Here is a 23,453-nt window from a genome sequence, read left to right on the forward strand (position 1 = left end):
GCGGATTTCAATATCCTTTTCTCAAAGGAAACAGCAAAGGCACCCCAACTCCGTAACAGAGGTTCCAAATGCCCTCACTGTAGGAGTCAAGAGTTTAGTTTTCCCCCTTTAATTAATCACATGAGTGTGGTTTCATATATCTTCCTGTTAGACAAACATCTCTTTACACTTATGTTCAGTGTAAATGTTGACTAGATTCCATGATTTGCTCATTTTTTTTCTGCATTCAGTCTGCTTAATAATTTATTTCATGTGGTCACAGGTGTCAGTTTAGAGTGTTTCACTAATTGTCTCCCATGGAGCTTATTATTCCACTATTATTAAACAAGGCTGAGTCCATAAAAGCCACTCAGTGTGTAAAATGTCTAAGTGGAAGAAATTCTAGTGTGGAAGCCTTATAAGACAAAGAGACTGAATTTTACCAAGTAAAGATATTCCTTTATTTTCAGGTGACAAAAACCATCTGCTGGATAGAATAACAGCAACAAATTGTATAAACTTTTTACATCGTAGGCTGCACTTTGGTTTTTGGATTCCTGCATTTGTTGAGAGTGGCGTTCACCAAAGTGGATCACAAATCAAACATCAATGCATAACTTGTCATCAGTCACATACTTTTTTGTCAGACTCTTTGAAGTGGTTAGAATGATGCTCTGTGATCTTTGCTTATCATCATGACACACTGTGACATAAAGTCACTGGTATGTTTTTGCTGTAAGATCTCAAGAAACACCTCACTCATTTTCAGTCAACACATAAACCGCTGGCTGTAAAATATATCACAAATGAGGCAACAAATTATCGCTTCATTTTGAAAGACTCAAAAATGAATATGAGGAACTCACCAGACTAGAAACAGCAGTTTTTATAATGACTCATAAAGCAATTCTTTATAGAAGCTGGTGTCGTAGGTCTGCTGGAATAGATCTGATTCCCATAAACACACCTGAACAACTATTGCAACATCTTTGAGTGAATTAATATCTTCAGGATGTTCATTTTGTATATGTGTGAACTGGAGATATGTTTGTAAAGTTCTGTGGATCACACATGAGACTTCTGTTAAAACATTTAAGGCAGGTTAAAAAGATCAGAATATGGCCATTGATAGTTCGAGGATAGAGTTTGGAATCACACTCTCTTCTAATACTAGCATTAATTAATTTGATTTGTAGTTGATGCAGTTTAGAAGGTATTTGTAATATATTTGTACAAATAACAGGTAATAGAAACTGTGTCTTCAGGCATCTGATTGGCACCATCATCATGAAGCCAAATCAGCATTTCATGTAAATGAGCAAGAATTAAGCTACTTCTTTAATTTTAATAGGTTCCTTCTTCACGTACCTCATAAACATATCTTGCTTGAGGTGTTTATTTTTATGTATGATAGCTGAACATTTTACTCCAGGCTTTATTAACACAGTTCAATTCTTTTTGGATAATTATAATCTGCTGGTGTGCAGAGGCCTCGTTAGGCATCATTGCCTGCAGGTGCTATAAGTTCTTACAAAAAACCTTTTGCCTGCCTTTGAGTTGTTTGGTCAATTTAAGTTGAGAAGTGAGATTTAATTAGCTCAGTTCTCCACTGCTCTCCTCCACAAGCGTTTTGGTTTTGAGTTTCTGGTCTGGGTCTTTTGTCCCTCTGGTGTAGGAGTTGTCAGAAAGCTTGTGTCTGAACTATTGTGCCAATCAATGTTATGTCACTGAAAAACAGTGCTATGGTTTTAATTTGTTTAGTTTGTCAGGCGAGCTAAACATGGTGTTGGAAGAGGAGCAAAACTGTAATGAAACAAAACAACAAAAGAATTATGGCTGCACATGACTCACCCTAAAAGTGATACAAATTTACAAATAAAAAAAACTTCCGCAGCCAAATTAAACTTCTTAATAACTTGCACTTGTTGCAGCTGTCAGACATATGTGGAAGATCTGGATCTTGATGATAGTAGTCTGTTGTTGACCATGCAGTGTTTTTGTCCTTTGACTTGATGGCTTTTCTTCATCTGAAGTGAACTTTGTGCATTTTGTTTGTAGAGGTCAAGATTACCTCAAGACTATGTGGATACATTTTTGGTCTTTGTCAAAACAAAAGTTTTTGTCTCCACTGTGTTTAAAGGCAAAGTTAAAAAAAAATCTGTTGCTTTGTTGTTTTATTCATTTTATTTAACTTCATAAAACCATCACTTGGATCTCTGTGCCTCTCCCTACTTGCTCTAGGCTAAGGCCACTTTTCAGCCACAGCAGATGGCTGTGGAAGCCAGCAGCAGCAGTGCTGTCAGAGCATTGAGATTCATGTTGCCAAAATTTATTGTACTTGTCGTATAAACCTGACTCTCGTCCAATTCCATAGCTGCAGCAACACTTGAATTGTATTTAATGACCTTGTAAAGACTCCAACCTAAATTAGAAAGCAAGTTTAAGAATGATACTGTCTTTGTTACTAAACATGCTTGTGATCTGGTCACTTCATTACTGAAGGACAAAGTGTTTGCTATGAAGCCATAAAAGCTGATAATGGTAGAACACAAAGTTGTAGCTATGATAATATGGGCATCGCTAATTCTAAAACGTGTCTCTTTCACACCGTTTCAGCCCCACAACGCCACAAATTTGAAGGCGGACACATCAGACGGCACAACAAACTTATTATCTGACCAAAATGTCATGTTGTAAAAAATGTCTCTCTGTAGAACATCACAATGATGCTGACATCTTGTTTTTATAACTTATTGACTACGATATTCTTGTGTTGGGGCCAAAGATGTGCTTTCTGTGATGAGTGACCTTGACATTTTGATCGCCAGAATTGAATCTGTTCGTTGAATCCAAGTGAATTTAATTAGAATTCCCCTCGGGGTTTTCTTGAGAGATTTGAGATAATTGGATTTACAATCCAAAAAAAACATGGTATAATAAAGATCGGAAATTGTTTGTCTGTGCAGCCTTGCTTGTATCGCTTCGAGTGACGCTGCTTCCACGGTGTATATTTCCCATAAACCTCCCTGGAGTAGCTAATTGATGGCTGCTTGTCTTGCTTGATGCTGTAGCTTCATTCCTTCACACCTCTGTTTCCTTTTCTCTTATATTTACAGTGTAAGCTGTTACTGCCATATTAGCATCGCCACCAGAAAGCTAAAGACCTTTTAAATTTCTTTTTAAATTGCTTTTATTGCTAATTATTATTGCTATTTATCTATCAAGCTTAGTTTCTTAGGTGTCTTCTTGGAATCCTGGTTGTTTGGCCCAAAAGACCACTTATAGTTGTGATTACAGAGTTCCTTTTTTAATGTTGTGGCATTTAGACCATCTGGTATATAAATGCACTTGATATCAACATCAGTGCCACAGTCCAACCAACTCCATAAACTGCTTTAGCAGCTGTCAGTCTTCCTGTCTCTCCTGATCGCAGCCATCAGTCTCCTCCCTCATTTCCTGACATTAGTTATCTGAGTCTCGTACACCCTCTCCCTCCTCGACTTTGATACGTTTGTCTCCTCATCTCCTGCCACCTGTGAGTAGCCGATTTAAATTTAAAAGAGCCCAGAGGACTCTCAGCCACAGTTTGTAGGACTCTCAGCTGCCCTGACCTGGATAATATGCAACTCTTTTAATGGCGGGTAATGAAACTTACCACCTTGCCACTTAACACTTCTGCCCTTTTAAAAAAAATTCTCCACTTTTATTATATTCTTTCAAATTGTTCATTTTTAATTCTCTTCTTTCAATTTATGCACATCCTTCTCTTAGTCTCTGTCTCTCTCTAAGGGATCTGATGGTAATTATGTCTCTCTGGCCTGTCTGCCTGTGTGACACGCTCTCACCACTATCATTTTATTCCATCACTGAATGACACTGGGTGAATCAGCACTGCCCTGTATGGACTGATTTGACATGGGTAACACCCAGCCGTCAGAAACGCATCACTCTCCCTTCACTCTTACCAATCTGACCCCCATGTCACCACCCTCCACCCCCTCAGCTGTCAGTGTGTGCTCTTTAGGTAGCATCACGCTCATGGTGACAGGCTTGTCAGGAGCCCTCAGTTCTGGTCAGGACATGTTTCATTTTGCTGCAGCTCCAAGAAAAGAAAAAAATCCCGCTGTTGTCATATTAAGGCTCTGCTCTGACTCAGAGGAACCAAAGGACAGTGCTGACTGAACGGCTTGTTGTGATTACAAAAATAATTCAGAGTTTGCAGTGTTGTCTCACTGTTTTTTTTTTTGCTTTTGTTTTTTTTAGAGCCTGGTGTTACCTGACATAACACTTTCAAACAGATTCAGTCTCATTTAAATGGCATTTGGTAAACTGTAATTAGAGTGGTACTTGTATACACAGTTACTAAAAGCATTTGAAGTGCTTTTATACAAGATGTGGAATGATTGATCCAAATATTGATACCAGCACTGGTATTGATGCTAACACTGGCACGACATCATCAATACTTTGTTTCCAGCCTCTAATTCTGTATGTTGCCCACTAAAGTGTGTGTTAAATCATATTTTTGGAAATGAAAACATGCACTACAAAAACTTCCCCAAAAAAACATCTGTTTTTGTGTGGACATTCACATCTTTTTAACTTCTAGACTTATAGTCTATATCACATTTAAACAGAGGTTGACCCATAGTGCTTTAGGGACAGGCACATTTATGAAATGAAAAGCTAAGTGTGTTGTGTTGTGTTTTGTTGATTAATTATTGTGGTAAAGTAAAAATCAGTGATGAAGTGGTCATTAAAATGTATTCAGGATTTAAAACCTGATGATCCATCAGATAAATCTTGACATACTGCTCTCCCATACAGCTGCTTTTTATAAATTAAACGTTTCAGTTTTGGTATGCTTGCCCCGCATTTACTTGGTATTGGATCATATAAAATGCACTGAATCACACATGACTGTTTTTATACTATTAACTGTATTCCCCCATCATGGACATGCTTTTTAGCTCTAATGCACATACGCTCAACTTTTTGGATACACCATGTACACGTTGACATGTGGACTGCAGTAAATGGAGAACTTCAGCTAGATGTTCTACCTCCTGAGCTACAAAGGCCCACCATGATTGGCCTTCAGGACACTGGTTCACTTTTTGTATGAACACATTCAAACAGAATTTGTGTGCACCATTATTTATATGAACACCTCCAGCAGATCCTTTTCCATCACCTTTTGAGAACAGCTACTAAAATTTAGCATTATAAAGTCTCAGCTGTTCTTGTTTTAAAGACATAATGATTGATTGTTAAGCACAGCCACTAACCCACTTGATTGAAGTAGATAAACCAACTTTGACAGCACATTGTGGTGTGCTGGGGACAACTGCAGACATTCTTCTGTTTTATAGCTAGCAGAGATCTGTTTTAAAATGCATTTTAGAAGGGGGGAGCAGTGCACACTTAGTATTGTTGTTGTTGTTGTTGTTGTTGTTGTTGTTGTTGTTGTTATTATTGTTATTATTATAAATTGTATGAGTATATGTAAAATGGGTTGTGTATCATAAAACAACCTCAGCTTGAATTCACTCTGAAGCTCCAACAAGAGGAAGATTGAATTGGTAAGAGATGCACACTTGACTGTGCACTTTCTCCCTGACCTCTCAGGCTGAATTTCCATCATTGAGGATATCTCCATGACCATTGTGAACAGAACAACTACAAGGACCAGTACCTCCTGTCCAATTAAATGTGAAACTACCTTTTGAGCGCATGGTCAGCCCACCAAATTGACTTTGTAATACAGGCTACGATCAAGCATAAGCTTTCAGCCTGGCTTTGTAGAGGCCAGTAGTCCACATCTACATGTGTTTGCAAATGTGATGGGAAGCTATATTCAAGAGGTACTAATTTCAGTATCGCCAGGCCGTTCTCATCCCTGGAGCAACAATTAGTGACATTTCGTCAGAGTCACTGCTGTGGCTCATTTACACATAAGGATTTCTTTGAGCCCTGATGTACTGGACTATGACAGCAGTGAGAGGGCTCTGTCACATCCCATTCATCTGTCAGCAATTAGGATTACTGTTAACAGGCATATATTAATCCAAGCCAAGATCCTTTATTTTTTTTTTCTTAAACCTAACCAAGTAATCCCTGCTGCCAAAATGTAATTTAAGCAAAAATAAAGGACAAACAAAACAAATCAGAAATTGGAGAATATAAAGTTGTTCCATTAGAACCATCTGCAGTTTATGGTATCATTATCCCAGTAACCTAACCTTAATCCTTAAAATGGGAACATTATCACGTGGCAGCCATTATTACAACGTCTGGTCTTTCACGGGCACTGGTGGCACAGGAAACATGTGGCATGTGACTACTCTGCAACATTTCAGCAAAACTTGTTCCTTTATTTAACCACTCGGTGGTGGTACTGACACCTTTTCAGCGCTTCCACTCCATCGCATGCTTTTCCATGTCTGAAGAGCAGCTGACAGGGTTGTACTGCGTAACTTTTAAAAGGGCATCAGTGCATAATTTATGTAGCCTGTGTGTTTTTAGGTGATGGCACCCTTGGAGAAACATGTGGAGCCTCATGTCCTATCAGACCTTCAAACAACCTCTTAAATTTTAAATGTACCCACATTAGCTTTCAGTTGGGTTACAAATGACAGACAACTAATTCATGAATTAAAATCATAGCCCAAAGTTGAGAAGACACATTGAGTCCTGTACACAACACAACACAATTCTTGTCACTGACGAGTGATGGAATGTTAATAATAAACATTATTTATAAGCAACAGTCATTTCCAGTTTGCATTCGTAACCTTGAATTAACAAGGCCGTACTGTTTTCTTACTGTACAATTTCCTTTTTGTTTTTCTCTGCCTGTGTGGGAGTGGGCAGGTCATGCATATTTTATGGATCTACGCCTTTTTCAGTAGGAAATTATATTTGGAAAATGAATAAACAAAAGGGAATTGATGATGCAAGCTGAACTCCAACATAGATCTGTAAAACTTTATTAAGACACTACTCGCCTGCAGGGACTGTGTAGACAGTGAAAGGGTGTCTGTCTGTGTCCTTGTTGTTGTACATGGCAGATTATATTGTGTTCTTGTGTTAAACTGGGGTAGCAGATACACAGGAATCAAAGTAATTAAACAAACGTAGATGTCCATTTTCAATGACTGTTGTAAACAAACAGTTTTCAGGGATCTGGACGATATTAAGAGAAAATGCAATTACCACCTCTAAGATGAATTTTTTTATAACAAATATTGCACACCTGAACATGTGTGGTAATGATGATGCAGGGTGAGAGGAAGTTAATGCAAGCGCACACATCTATGCATGAAGTAGATATCTGACAATATCATTTAGAGTCCTAATATTGGTCCCCTTTGATACAACCTGTTTTTCCACCAAAATTCTGCCTTTTCAAAGCCAGATGGCCATTTGGATTGAGTGGCTTGTTCTTCAAATTGAAGCTTGTCAGCTGCTGTTGTCTGAAGCCCACTTTGAAAAGTCTGTGAAGCATCAGTAAAGGCTCACTGATGTATATTGCCTGAACTTTGATCAAATTATTAAAACAAAAACTGAAAAAAGTAAAGCCAGATGTTCAAAAACCTGCATCTAATACAAAGATCAGTGTGTTTATAGGTTTATTTTATTAAATGAATGGTTTAGGACCAAAATACATCAATGACCTCCTGACCCAGTATGAACCTTCCAGATCCCTCAGGTCATCTGGATCCGGTCTTTTATCAGTTCCCAGAGTCAGAACCAGACACGGAGAAGCTGCATTCAGCTTTTATGCTCCTTATATCTGGAACAAACTCCCAGAAAGCCTCAGATCAGCTGAAACACTCAGTTTATTTAAATCCAGGTTGAAGACTCACCTGTTCTCAGCTGCATTTGAATAAAGCACCAAATCCACACTTTTAAGCTTAAATTTCAAAACTTACATTTAACTACTGATTTTATCTACTGTTCTGATTTTATCTGTTTTGATTTTATATACTGTTTTTGTTTGTTTGTTTGTTTGTTTGTTTGTTAATTAGTTAGTTAGTTTATTTGCTTGTTTTAATCAATTTTAAATCATGCTTTTTATTTGTTCTTTTTTCTAATGTCTCTGTAAAGCACTTTGAATCACCTTGTTGTTGAATTCTGCTATACAAATAAACTTGCCTTGCCTTGCCTTGCCTAAATCTGTTTTCACAGATTGATTCGTACTCTATGTACATTAAAATGTAGTTCTCAAAAAGCGTGGACAAAAAAAGCTAATGTAAACAAACCACGTGTGTCTGTGGTGTTTTCTGTTCTCACTCATATCTGTATCGTTGCTTGATCTCTACTCTGTCATCATGCAGCTGCTCCAACCCTGTGGTTAAAAGTGCATCACAGGAGACGCCTTATGTCTAGAAGAACTTGTAAGATGAAGGTGTAAAGAAGGGAACTGGAAAACAAATGGAATAAGAGAGGGAAATGGAGGAATGCCTGGGGTCAGTATCTTAGCAGATATGATCATTAGAGGTGATGACGTGGAACAAGAAAGTGAAGATTTTGATCTAGTTTTGGACTCAGTCTCAGTCTGAGTCGACTGCACTTGCAAGATGCTGCTGTTAGCCGAACAGAAGGTGAAGGTGTGTTTGGAGGCAGCGAGAGAAGGAAGGGCAGGAATGAGAACTTGAGTGGGGACTTGACACCACCATATCTTGACACCAGGTTGAAGGGAAGGAAGGTCAGGTCTAGAAGCTAACAGATTAGCCAGCTAGGTACTTAGAAAACGTACCTTGCAGAGATGCATACCTTAGGTTTGTGTTGTAGTCCTCACTAAATTCTTTAGCTTCATTAAACGCTTCTAGTTGCTGCCTTTTCTTACTGTCTGCTTAAGTGGACCAAAATAATCTTGTTTCATTTTGTCTGATTATAAATCTACTGAAGTAAATATTTCCTTAGAAAAATGTTTAAAATCTCATCAGTAATCTCTTTTCATCTCTATTTTCAGATAACCTGACACATGTGACGTTTAATTGACCTCATATTGCATATGAGGTGTTTTCTATAAATGGGTTTGGTTGATGCAGCTGTACATCCTGAAATGCTCTTTTCCCCCTGGCTGCTGAACACAAAAGAGCTGGGGATGGGGGTTAGGGGGGAGGAGCGTGTACTTTATTTGTAAAGTTAGTGAGGGTACACAGGCCCTCCTCCACCACCGCCAGTAACCTATTTTTTCGTTGACATTATACTTTTCTGTTTGCATGCATAGAAATTTGTTTTGCATTTCACACTCCAGCAAACGCACAAAAACAACCAACACTTTCTCTCCCCTTGTGTTTCCTCCTGTTCTCACTATATTTTTATACACCCTTGTCTTTTTATCCCTCTTCTTCCTCTACCTCCTCTTGTCCTTTCATCGGTCTCTCCAAGCTCCTTCCTCCTTTTCTGTAAAAGTAAAAAAATCTAAGTCTGCTTTTTTTTCCTTCTTTTTTTTTTTTTTTTTTTTTAACATTCTGGCTGCAAAACCTTCAGCACATTTGTTATCTCTTATTGCTGCCTCAGTGACTATTTTTTCCTTGTGAGCAGCATTGTCTATTTTGTATATTCAGTGCCTGCACTGGCTGAGGGGTGAACTAAACCCCTGAGGGTAGATGAGGAACCTTTTCAACACCCCAGGGCTATCATGTCATCTTCAGGGTCCGACCCTCAACAAGTTTTGTAGTAAGACTTGTGAACAGAAAAGAAAAACATGTTAAAATCATTGTAAGATGGCCTAGAGGGGAACACAGAGTTATGATGAATTTTGAAAATGATCAATTTTGTTGGTAATGAGCAAACTTGTGAGGTGTGGATCACATCTTGATATAAAACTCTGATGCTAATTCAATGTTAATTATTCTGCTGTTCTCATTATAAATATAACATAATACAACATGTCAACTAGGTTGAATGTGTAGACTCTACTCATATTTCAAGAGTACTTCTTCTTTCTATTTAAATGCAAATAACAAATCTGAATCATTAAGTGACTGTCTGGTTCCCGCAGTGAAATGTTTTCAACTGAATAATTGATGCCCATGTCATTAAAAAGCCAGACAACATGCAGCACATCCCTCGAGTACTTTAGAATTACCAGTAAACCATAAAGTCCATTTACAAATGTAACCCATCGCTGAAAGCAGTAACTTCAGACTTGCATGTTCAGTCACTCAAAAAAGAATATAATTAGCCAACATGTTGTGTCCACAATGAGTTGAAGTAGGGACATTAGAAAGCAAAATTACAATCCATGTGTTTCCTCTTAAAAGGATTTAAATATGAAAAGACATTAAATATTAATCCTTACAGCACTGTGAGGCTGTTTGAGTTGCTTTTCCTAAATACGAGCAGGTGTCTGCCAGAAACTTGTTTAACCATTAAAGAAGTGTTGGTGTAAAACTATTATGCACTTTGATCATCCTGTATACTGAAGACTTGATGACTTCTGTTTTAATGCATTCAGATATATTATGTAAAAGTCATCTGCTTATTGATGATTTGTTAGATTAAAATCATAATTTTAATATAGGCAGCTTAAGATTTTTGAGTCGGTGTGCAATGACTTGGCCACATGCCTAGTTTCCACTTGGTGCTCTGTGACCTTATGGTCCCCTTTTTAAAGTTCATTACATTAAAATATGTGGCCTATAATACCTATTGTCATGGAAACGGAGTGATGCACTGAAAAGAAATAACATTTAACAAAGGCGGCACCATGCTTTTGGTTGTCTCATAGTGACAAACATCACAAAATTGTTTATTTCTGGGTCACAATAATTTATTCCAATTACATTTAAACAAACAACATGCTGCTGTGACAACACTGTCAAGTATTTATAGATTCACAATGAATTAAAAAACTTGAGGAAAACAATAGTAGAAGGTGATTAAAATAAATATGCCAAAGAATTAAATTTAATTAAATGGGAACTTATCTGGTGATGTAGAGTCTCAGCTCGGCACACTGGTTTTTCATGTGCACAAGCTGACAAACTAATAATGTTTGGGAGTTAAAGGTTTGAAGATGGTTATTTTTAGCCCTTGTCCATTAGTACCTACTTGTGTCGACTCGGCATGGCTCATGGTTTCTAGGGTTTTCCATTAAGTGATAAAACCTGGTTGTTAGGATGCCTGGGTCGTCGACCCAGGGTTTTTGAGTTTATTATTATTATTATTTATAATTTCTAGTCTTTGGTTTCTTAGAGTTCTGTCTTTTGGTTTATGTCTCTGTCGTCTCTAGTTGCTCTGTCCCCCCTGTCAGCTGTATCCCCTTGTCTAGTTCACGTCTCTGTGTCTCCTTAGTTGCTATATCCCCGTGTCCAGTCAGTGTCTGTGTCTGCCCTGGTCCCACGTCTCTGTTCCCTCTGTTGTAGTGACTGCATGTGAGTCTGTGTCTTTTGTTCAGTCTCTGTTATGTTTCCTGTTTTACTTTGAAAGTCCATGTCTGATGTTAATGTGTCTGGTTTTGCTTCCTTTGTCTCGTTAGGCCTGATTTGCCCCAGCTGTGTTTCCCTCCTGTTACCCATTCCCTGATTGCTCCCTCTGTGTATTTTAGCCCTGTGTTTCTTTGTGTCTGTGTCGCGATCTACCGTTTACCTAGCTGTGTGTTCTGTCAGTCCTCCGGTTTAAGTTTATTTTGATTTTTTCCCCCAGTTATGTTATATTTTGAGTTTTACATTAAAGCTGTTTTGAGTTCACGACTGTCTCCGGAGTCTGCACCTTGGGTCCTATTCCTGTCTGCACACAGCCACTCATAACACTGGTACCAGATAATTGTTTGGTAACTTCTCAACCAGGGTTTCAAACCATCTGAAAATGTGATGTCAGACCATATGCCACGATTGGTTAGTCAGTGGCATCACTGAGTCATGAGAGCGTCCTTTTTTTTTTTTTTTAAAACCCGGGAATGAGGGAAATGGTTACACAGAAAAAAGCATCATGGTCCCAGAGTCTGACGAAAAGCCACAGTCCAAGCAGCAGGTGTACCATTGCCTCAACATCAACCTGTGTTGGTTCCTACCAATGATGTCGCGGGACGTTTGGCTGTGTTGCTATGTTGACCCTGCACACATTACGTGGTACTTGATTCTAACGGTAAATTAGCTGAGCTGAGTTGTGCTGCCTCAAGTCGCATCGAGCCGATCCGAGTAGGTACTAATGGAAAAAGGGCTATTGTAAGCTTCCAAAGATACTGGCATCCAAACATGTGGTATGGCTGTTAAATTAACTGGGAGTTATGTGCAGTACAGCATTTTGCAATTGCTGTGGTGGTTGTTAAAGATGAGCACGCCAAACTGAAGCAGGAAAAAAAGAGCAGTGAAACAGTGAGAGTCAGTTCTTCTTTTCAGTTGGTCTGCTCTTTTCCAATGAAATGACCTTCATCAGTGCAAAACCAATTTGAGTCAAAGATTTTTCATTTCGTCTGACAGACTGATGCACATACATTGATATTTCAGTTTATTCAGCAATAACGCAGCCACAGTGATATGCTAGGACAGAAAAATGAAATCAAACTATCACTGCACTCTGTCTCATTCTCTTCAGTGGCTTACTCTTAAAGTCAATCTCTGTCTACATATGCCAATTCTTTACAAGAATCACATCGATTCAAATAATGTCACCAACTTTTTTTTTTTTTTTTTTTTTTTAATTATTATTAAATTCACAGATTGTGTAAAAAGGATTAGGCAAGAGTGGCAGAGTAATGGTGCGCTCTGTACTTCAGATGTCCAGTAAATTCAGAAGGTAAATCAGTCGTGATGGAGTGTATAAGCTAATGTTTTGACTGAACTGGCCCGTGTGATATCCAAAGTCTTGAGCCCCTGACCACAAACACTCTTTCTCCCTTTGTTTTCAACAACTGCCTGAGGATATGAGGCTACATAGTGCCTGATATGGCACAAGAAAGACAGCAATGGAACTGGAAGACTGGAAGAGCTTTAAATAAAACATAAACTGCTACTCAAGACACAAGTGACATGGTCATACTCCTCAGTTCAAAGCATGGCAGCAGAGCTGTGTTTGCAATCTTCCCTTTTCTACAGTGTAACTAGATTACTATTACTTTTACTACGTTAAAAAAACATTTTTTTTTTTTTTTTTTTTACAGTTCTTGAATCTGATTTTTACAGGTAGACACATTGACAAAAACCATTTGATAAACCTCCAAAAATGCTAATGTTTAATCCCCAAATCAATTTTTTCACACTTGTGCCTTTACACAGTAACAGATGGCTGAATATTTTTTTTGGCCCATGCAGATCTCAGAATAAACACAACATGCAGAATAACACGAACTCCCGGGGGAAATGAATCATCATTAAATGTATAAACTGTGTAAACTCAACCATCACTATAAACCCTCCGATCTCTTTGCTGTGAAATGAAAGACATAATCAAAGGTCTTTTCACATATTAAATCTGCACACTCTCCCAACCTTATTCTGCCAACTTTGTCTCATGCACAGCACACTGCAGGACACAGGAGTAACTCTGGCTAGGTGGGATTTTGGATTCCATGTGAGAGTAGGTAGTCAGAATTTCTGCTTTTCCTTTGCACGTTGAGCTGGCATGTTGAAGACTCTAATGTCCAATCTGTTTGGACTACATTTGCATTTAAACCTCCCAAGTGATGCATTTAAAATAAATAAATAAAAAACTAATTCAGGCTTGCAGAGTTTGTGTGAAAATGAGTGTAAGCACTACTTCCATATTTCACTTATTTAAAAAATAAGCAAGGAGAGTATCACGGTTACAATCAGAATTTCTGAAAAATGAATATTGACTGTTTGAGTAATCTCCTTAGTTGTAAAATCCATTAATATTGAGACAGATGTGTCCAAAAACTTTATTATAGATTTATTTTTATTGCACAATCAGCATGTTTTTTTTGACTAACAAACGAGCAACAAGTAGTCAACTTGAAAGATCAAACAAACTGCATCGTCTATGCCACATTTGACAGGACAGCAGCAAACACATGTTTAAAGAAATCTTTAATTCATCCATGAGCTCTTTACGTCCTAAAAGTGTAATTTTGCAGAGGACAGCTTATTTATGTACTTATGTATTTTCTCTTGAGTCGGTGAATTTTGTTGCATTTTCATGTCGTCTGACTGTTTTCTTCTTCTTTTGCTTCCTGTTTTCTGCAGATAGCTCATTAAGGGTACTTTACTGTTTTTTTCCTGTTTTCTCAGTGGAGTCCAAAAATGACAAGACATATTTTTGTCCAGATTTCTTTTCATGCCTGTGCACTCCTAATATGTTTGTCATCGTTATTCTGTTAAAGGTCTCGTACAGAGACTTCCTCACCTAAAGAGATAAAAGCATACAGGTAAAAACAGTTGTGAAAATGTGAAAACAAGCTGGGTTGCCCAACTCATTTCAGTCCCTAGACACCAGTAATTGTACTTTATTGGTATTGTATCATTTCTACCGAATGTTCAGTGTTTTTCTAAATGTTCTCATATTTTCTATTAAATCTGTAGCTGAGAGCTGCTCCACCATATCATGTGTGTGATTCAGCACAGTGCCATTTACACCACGCTGTAATGCTACTTGGAGCAAAGCTTACATTCAACATCATGAATTCCAGCTTTTCATCTTCTGACCTTACACATTATGTGTGTCTAATGGAAATAGTCACAGTGGCTGCAGTAGCTTAGACTTTGCCCATTTTACTTTATGAATGACCAGTTCTGGGGCGATGGATCTTTATGTGGCTTAGTCCCTGTGTGACTTTGATGAGGTTTTCAGTAAACTGACACAACTTGTGTCTAAATTATGAAATTTCCCCTTGTGGGACTAATAAAGGCATATCAAATAAATCAGATGTGGCAGACGAGTGTAGTTGTCTTTGCAGTTGAGTCAGATGGAAAGCCAGACCCTCTAAAGCCACAATTCAATTATTTTGAGAGCTTTCCAAACTCCTCAGAGATAGAAGTGGCTGAGTCGTAGATGGGACTCGTCCTCTACATGCAGGTCCAGTTAGATAATGAATAGCTCATTGAATAATTCATACTGAGGCACAAGTCAAAAACACAAGATAATGCTTTTTTCTTGAGTATGATGGATGAGTAGGGTCTTCAGTGCAGAGAATATTTAGTCTCAGTGGCTGAAACATGAGATCACTGTAGAGCCTTGGTCAACACTCAGGTCTTCAGTTTTGGTTAGAAATGTTGGATTTGCCTTTTGCATGTTGGCCTAATCCTTAAATTGTTGGAGGATCTTTTCGCAGGCGGGTATACCATCTTTTGGCGCATTTCTGGACACCAAAAAATACAGCAACATCAAGTGTAAAATGGCTTACAGGAATCTCCATCTATTTTTAGATCCATTCATTTAACAGTATGTGCAGTTTGGCATTTGAATGCAAGAGATCACAACCAAAAACCAGTACTACGAGAGGAGCCTGAACATTTCTACTGCTAAAAAACAATCTGGCAGATGGAAATGCTGGTCCTGATATACTGTCCAGTTAGCCAGACGTGGGTGCGTGCCAGAGATCTGCAAGAAACCAATGAGTAGCAGCACCTCCAAGAATCCACAAAAACCTAAAGATACATGCATAAACAGAGGAAGAGGGGCAACAGACAGAATGACAAGAAGAAAGTGGCCGCTTGACACCGGAGGCATAATGGGACAATTATGGCATCTGACAATAAAAAATTAAATCAGACTACACTGTTGAATCTGTTACCAGTTCATCATGGTATCCATATAATCAGACATAAAGCCTTGTTATACTGGAAGGTTAATAATCTTTTTTTCCCTTTCAAAGGGTTTAAGTCAAGTTTATTTATAAAGCACATTTAAAAACAACCAAGGCTGACCAAAGTTCTGTACAATAAAATACAAATATAAAATACAATAAAACACAAGTACATAAAACACCTCACTGATAAAACAATAAATTAAAACAATAAGTTAAACCTTGCTAAAAGCCAATGAGAAGAGGTGAGTTTTAAGAGCAGTTTTAAAAGTTCCTAGGCTTGTGGAGAATCTGATGTGAGGAGGTAAACTGTTCCACAGTCTGGGTGCAGCCACAGCAAAAGCCCTCTCTCCCCTAGTCTTTAATCTGTACCTGGGAACATCTAAAAGCATCAGGTCTGCTGACCTCAAAGATCTCCTGGGGCGGTAAATGCTAAGAAGCTCTGCCAGGTAAGGAGGTGCAGTACCGTTAAGAACCTTAAAAACCAGCAGTAAAATTTTAAAATCAATCCTAAAAGCAACTGGGAGCCAGTGGAGAGAGCAGAGGACCAGAGTGATGTGGTCTCTCTTTTTGGAACCGGTCAGCATGCGAGCTGCAGCGTTCTGTTTAAATATCACTGTTTGCAGAAAAGCTTGTTAGAAATTCTGAAAACTGTCAAACCTGAGGTAACATCTACAGGATTCTAGCTACAATCTGTCACTAAACGGAATTTTAAATCAAGCTTAAACATTAAAAATGCATATGGTAAGTAATCATGCCATTTGTCATTTAATAGTTGTGGAACACACAAGAGAAATTGTGTTACAGAAGCATGACAAAGAATAAAAATAGTACAGTCTATTATTATAATAATAATAAACAGATAAACAACACACTTAAAAAAATGTCACAGGCTCCTGGTAAGGACCTTATTAGGGATGGGAACTGGTAGAAATTCAGTGATTCCAATCCCATTATCGATATCACTTATAAATTAGATTCCTTAAGGGGTTGGTTGATGGGGTCAGCATTCCCTCAGCTTTCTCTATGGGTTCTTGGCTAACTTAGAGTTAGCAGCAAAGTTGTGTTGTGTTAGCAGCATAATGGAGTATTTCTGTCTTTGATGCAGTTTTCCACTTTATTTTTATTGCACAAAAGGATGAGATAAATGGTAAAATAAATCTCCATATCCATGGCCTAAACTGCATCACCATTTGGACTACTGGGAACCAGTTTTCAAAAAGAACTGGTCCTAGATTCCCATCACTAGGCCTTAGACTATGAGAGAGTGCAGGATTTTATTTATATGCACAACAGTGATTTAAAAAAAAGATGTTATCTAAAAAAGTAAGACTACATTTTGTAAGAGAGAAGATAAAATTGCGTTAATACTTGATATGTGCACTATTTTAAACAGAGTAGCCTGCAAAGTGTTACATTTCAAAGGTAACCTTTCCAACACCACCTTTAAAGGTGAATTTTTTCGATCTACTTTCATTTAATTGCTTTTATTTCTACTTTTATTGCATACTATATAAATAATCGAGCGATTGTGGCTCATGAGTTGGGAGTTCACCTTGTAATTTGAAGGTTGCCGGTTCGAGCCCCGGCTTGGACAGTCTCGGTCGTTGTGTCCTTGGGCAAGACACTTCACCCGTTGCCTACTGGTGGTGGTCAGAGGGCCCGGTGGCGCCAGTATCCGGCAGCCTCTCCTCTGTCAGTGCGCCCCAGGGTGGCTGTGGCTACAATGTAGCTTGCCATCACCAGTGTGTGAATGTGTGTGTGAATGGGTGGATGACTGGATATGTAAAGCGCTTTGGGGTCCTTAGGGACTAGTAAAGCACTATCCAAATACAGGCCATTTACCATTTACCATAATGACTCTAACTGGGAGTTCAACCTAGCACAACAGCAATTTAACCCTTTCTCAGTGCTGTGATATTTTTTGCTTCCGTGTATTCTCAGCTCATCTTCCACTGGAAGGACAGAAGCCTTGTTCTAAAACAAAACCATTCAAAGTGTGCCAAAGTAATGGGTTCAAAATGAATTCAGAACAGGCCAAGATGTGCTGTACTCGCATTTATGTTCCAAATATCCTATAATGCTGCTAAGCTCTGTTTCTCAGACAGTTCCTCTCTGGTAACCTCCTGTGTCTTCACTGACAAAAAAGAACTTGATACTTGACCAATGAATTTAAGCTTCCAAATCAAATTGGCTAAAAAAAACATATTTCAACCAGCACAGTTCTCATCCAAGATTGATCCTGTGTGAATCTGCATTTTACAGTCAGTCATTTATTCGGTTCTGTACCATTTTTTTCTTCCTCCTGTGAAAAAAGGCTGTATGTGGCTGAAATTTAGTGGACGCTGCGGACAGCTTCACAGCATGGAAATTAATTTTCAGAAGTAGCGAGTCGACATCTATTTAAAGAGAGAAACTGTGACAGACTTTTGTTTTTTGTATCAACAGGTGCAGTAACAAAACTTTTTGCCAGATTTTTAGCCTACTGTGCTTAAATTGTTGTATTTCCACTGCCACGTTGCCAGTAATGTATTTACTCATGGATGAGCGGGGTGAGTCATCAGACTGATGACTCACCCCGGTGAGAGCAACTCCTGCAAAGAAGACTAAAAGAATATCTAAATATTTCTGTGATTATGAGTTTTTAAAATGAATGAAATATAATTCATTAGATTTTAATTAGAAATTGAACATTTTAAAAGGTAAAGCGTGGATATAGTGAGATGGGGATTCAACCAACTTGATTTGGAGTGAAACCTCTCAGTTTTGGGGCACAGTGGACAGTTTTAGCTTGAATACTTTATTATATTATATTGCTACAACAGATGTTATTGATAAATGTGTGTTTTAAGTTCTAAATCCTTAATTTGTGGTCATAGAAACCAGTACTAATGCAAACCTGAAGAGGAACCTCAGCTTTCTTTAACTTTACTGTGGGATTTCCCTTATAATGAGTAATAAGGCCTGAGAGGGTTGTTAGGGACGTTGTTGCTCCTAGTCTTATTTGGAAACAGTTTAGACTGTAAGCACTCTTAATGGCACAGAACTAATTAACCCATCTGCACTACTACGACTCTGCCATTTGTGATGTGCTCTGTGGTGCTGAGCCACATAATGGTCCTCGGGTAAGGATGTAGCGTAAGCTCCAGTCTGGACAGCTCATCAGGCACAGAGGACACACAGCTGGTGAGCGACAGGAAGAACATGACGTGGGAAGCAAAGCAAGTTGCTGAGGTTGTTGGCTACTGAATGGTGGCTGAGAGATTACATGGCATTGCAGATTGGCTGCTGCATGCCTGAGGCAGAGCACTCGGCACAGCAAGGTGCATTGTTTGTGTCACTCGCAAACATGTGCTCTGAAGGAGAACATAATAACCTCATTGTTGGAGCTACATTGCAAAGGGGAAAGTCAAATAATTGTAATTTCCTCAAAGCTGCAATTTAGATTTTGACAAAAGAGGAACTTTGTCATAGTTTTTAAACCAGCGGCACTTTTAGGACTTCCTCTGATTAGTTGATTTCACTGAAAGTCTGCTACAAGAATGACAATACTCATTCGTGGGAGGACGGTGTCTCAGAAAACAAATGTTTGTGGTGCTGCAGGGATATAAGCTTCTCCGTTGCCTTTTTATTCTGTCACATTCAGCAGCCTGCAGAATATTGCTTAAAAACAAATTGGTAATTGTTGTTGGCAATATTTCTTCATGTGAATCTGGAAATGATCTAATTAACCTGTGCAAAGATCAGCAGCCTTGACATACATTCCTGCTTTCAGCTGGAAATTAGTTTTTTTAAAGATCTCGCTACTGATTGCATATCTGTGCATATCCAAAATGTATTTTATAATCTGCTGCACCCATACTGCTTATAAAAGTAAGATAATCTCTCTGTGTGGCTTCATTATCTAAGTTTTCTTGTTGATGGTCACAGAGTGTAGACTACTGCTTCAATACTTTGTTTACTATCAGATTTTTCAGCAAAACGAGACTTTGGATATTTTGAGAGTTCTACATCGTCATTACTTTCCTGGAAAACTTGTAGACATTGTAAACAGTCGACATGTCTTCTGCGCTCTAGAGGTGGGACTAGCATTTATACAGTCTAACTGGCCACACAAAGTCACATGTAAACACAATGCAAGCACTTTGGCTGCTTGACATCCATGCTCAATTTCTAGAATTGCCAGCTGACCTCAAGTGTAAACCACACAGAGAGGAGTGGAACCAGCAATCTTCTTGCCATGAGCCAAGAAGCCATCCACTGAAATGGATTTTTTTTTTTTTTTTTTTTAAACCCCGCTGTATTGAAAACTGTTCCCTCCACCGAATAAATGGCTTTTGGAAATCCTGCCCATTTTCTTCCTTCCCACATTGTCTATCTTCAGTGTCCTGAAAGTACCTAACCAGACATGCGAGTGGGAAATGAGGAAAAGTATTAAACAAAAGACATCCTGCGTTGGACCTGTCGTTTTAAAGAAAAGTCATTATAATACTGTGTACAATGTGTGGCACAGCTGCTAACCGGACAAAGTTTGCTCCAGGTGCTGATCAGCTTTATAACTAAACCAGCATATGAAAAGTAAGCCCATGATTTGCATGCCAGTGGTGGTGACATGTGGTCATTTAAATGGATAAGGATAAAAACACCACACACAAAGAACACAATTGTGCATCCTTGATTACAGCTCAGTGTCAAAAAGTAAATCTTTCTCCAGTGTTTAATAAGATAAACTGGATCAGAGCGCAGTGTCTTGCTGGACTCTTCCCTGAAGTCTTCAACTTTCTGCATTATATCATGGCTGAAGATTTATAAAATATTATTACTTAGTAACATTTAATATCATCTAAATATATACACCTAATAGGGTTTTTAAAAACAAAGAAACAAACAAAAAACACACAATTCTTTTAGAGAGGTTTGTGAGTACAGAAATAAACCATGAACACCTCAGTACACATAAAGCAGCTTCATGGTCAGGTGAAGGCCATTTTCTTATTTTGTGACAAATGGAGCAGACACACTATAAATCTGCTTTCCACTGTAATTTTAAAAATGAAGCTCAAAGAGATGTTGGTGCAAGTGGGAGAGGAAACCATTAGGCTCGAAGAACAACAACAAAAAAAATCTATAAGAAAGAGCAAAAACTTTAGGAGTGGCCAAACGAATAATGCTCAGCTTTACAGCAACAGAATTATTTTCATTGCTTATGAAAAATGATTTCACAACATCTAACAGAGTGAAGAACACTCTTGAGAAAGCAGGTTTATCTTGTCAAAGTCTCCAATCAAGAGATTCCTTCATGAATGTGAATAAAGAGTTTACAGCAACGTGCAAACTAGACAAGATAAACTGCAGTGACCCCATCCGGGGTCACGGTTTTGTTTCTGTTAAAAGGAGGTTTTTTCTTCCTGCTGTTGCCAAAGTGCTTACTCATAGGGGTTCATATGATTGTTGGGGTTTTCTCTGTGTTCTTTGTATTATTATAAAGTCTTTACTTTAAACTCTAAAGCACCTTGAGGCAACTTTTAAAACTGAATAAAGTCTGCGCACAAAGCTGGCACATAATCCAAAACACACCACATCATCTGTCAGACATGGTGGAGGCAATGTTACAGCATTAGTATGTACAAGTGGGTCAGTAGTGTTTGATAGAAGTAGCAGGAAGACTTCTGTAGAGTGTGGAGGGCTATTGTCTGCTCAGATACTAATACTCCAGAACTAGCTGGGCAGAACTTCACAGTATTAATACATAATGACCCAAAGAATTTCTTAAAAGCAACCAAGGAGTTTCTCAAGGCAAAGAAATGGGAAATTCTTCAATGGTCAAGTCAATCACCCGATCTCAACCCAACAGAGCATGCTTTCCACTTAATAGTGGAGGTAGAAGGGCTGATGTGACAGAGGAGGGATGGAGTAAGATGGAGTCAGACCATTGTGGCCTCCCCTGTGGGGAGCAGCTGTAAGAAGAACCCATGTGACCTTGTGGCTACTGCAAAGTCCATGAATAATTCTTTTGTATAATTCCTGCAGTACAAACCTACTCTCACTGACTGTTTATTAATCTGTGCACACTAAACAGTTCTTATCAACATTACACCAAGAAACTATGGAGTGTCCAGTCCCATGTATTAAGATTTATCAATAACCTCATGCAGGTCATGCTTGATAGATGGCAAGTTACTGAATACACAAAAATGTGCAAACATCTCACTTATTTGGCTTGCAGTACCCACACACATAAAAGTCGTGATGTATATTTCATGCTTGGTTGGCCCTCTCCGCACACTCTACCTCAGCCAAGCGTCGATGAAACATTCATACAGCAAGTCCCATTTACATATCAAGCAAACCACCCTCGGCTAAATTTGGTGGGTGAAAATGCCTGTTTTGCTCCACATCTTAGTTTACCTTGTTTTCCTGTTTTCCTGCTCTCTCTGTGTGACACATTGTGCATATTCTTATGTCGCTGCTGTTTAGCAAAAATTTAAAAAAAGGAAGACCTTTTTATATTTATACACAGAATATACCACAAGTAAGGAAGACGGCAGGTGAAACACTAGGCTTTGAACTTTAAGTCTAATCCCCAAAGAGGTGTCACACAAGATGCAAAAAGATGCAGGTCATTATAGTAAGGTCACAAGCCCTGAACAGGGCCCTGAATAGGCCACCAAACGGGTGTGTTTGCAGCATACTTAGACTTAACTGTAACTTTTTATGTGTCTGTCTTGGAGATCATTTTTAGGGAGTCAACTATTTTGTTGATTTGGCTAATTTGTTTCATTTAAAGCCAGTGTGAGATGATCAGCTTAACTAAACCAGCTTACTACAAACAACTTATTACAAACACATATTCCTGTCCTTTGCATAAGTTAAGATTTGTGACATTTTGCATGTTTGGAGTCTGTAGTTAGTGTGTTGTCTTGTGTAGCTGGTGTGTAGTGTAGTCGATTGTTTCGTTGTTGTCGTAATGTTGTCTGATATGCAAATTTGAATGTGCAGGTGCCTCTCCGTGATTGGTGCATCCAGGGGACTGATCATGTGGATTGGCTAACTTCATGGAGACAACGTATATGATCACACTGCCATTGACGGCCAGTCATTCATCCTCAGCTCACCTCAACCGGGAGACTTTGTGTTACGTGTCCAGCGCTGTTTCTTTATACGGGAGCATGTAGGGGTGGACTGCGTTTTTATTTGATTACCCTTTTCTCATGTTTTTGTTAGTTAGGGAGATAATTCATTGTCATTTGGTTTGATTCCTTTCGTAGCTAAGTTTGGCACATCCTTTAGAAAGGCTCCCTTTTTTTGTTGTTTTGGTGTTAGGTCCACCCGACGCTATAGTCTGCTCCTTTCCTTTGTTAAAATTCACTCACTGTAAACAAATCACCATCAAAAATTGTACTTGTTGTGTGATGTGCTGCTTTGGGTCAGAGGGGGATGGATCACCTTTATGTTATGGTCTGGCCACCCCTAGACGCAGTGTCTAATGCCTAAGTTTACTCTTAGATGGTGCTATACAATCGCACACACATGGGTGAGGGTAACTGCGATAGAGATGTGGACTCCGAACAAGAGCATTGCCACTGCCACACAGCCCTTTTATCATGAGATAATGAGACTTTAATTTCACAGGCCTACATTCATTTTTATACCTTTGCTTATCTTTTGTTTTTTAAGCTGACATTTCAATAACCATACAGCTGAAGTACAGTTTAAGCAGCCTGTAATTAGAATAAAAGAGAAGCAGATATTAAAA

The sequence above is a fragment of the Astatotilapia calliptera genome, chromosome 10 (genome assembly GCF_964374335.1).
Source record: "Astatotilapia calliptera chromosome 10, fAstCal68.1, whole genome shotgun sequence".
Classification (NCBI taxonomy): domain Eukaryota; kingdom Metazoa; phylum Chordata; class Actinopteri; order Cichliformes; family Cichlidae; genus Astatotilapia; species Astatotilapia calliptera.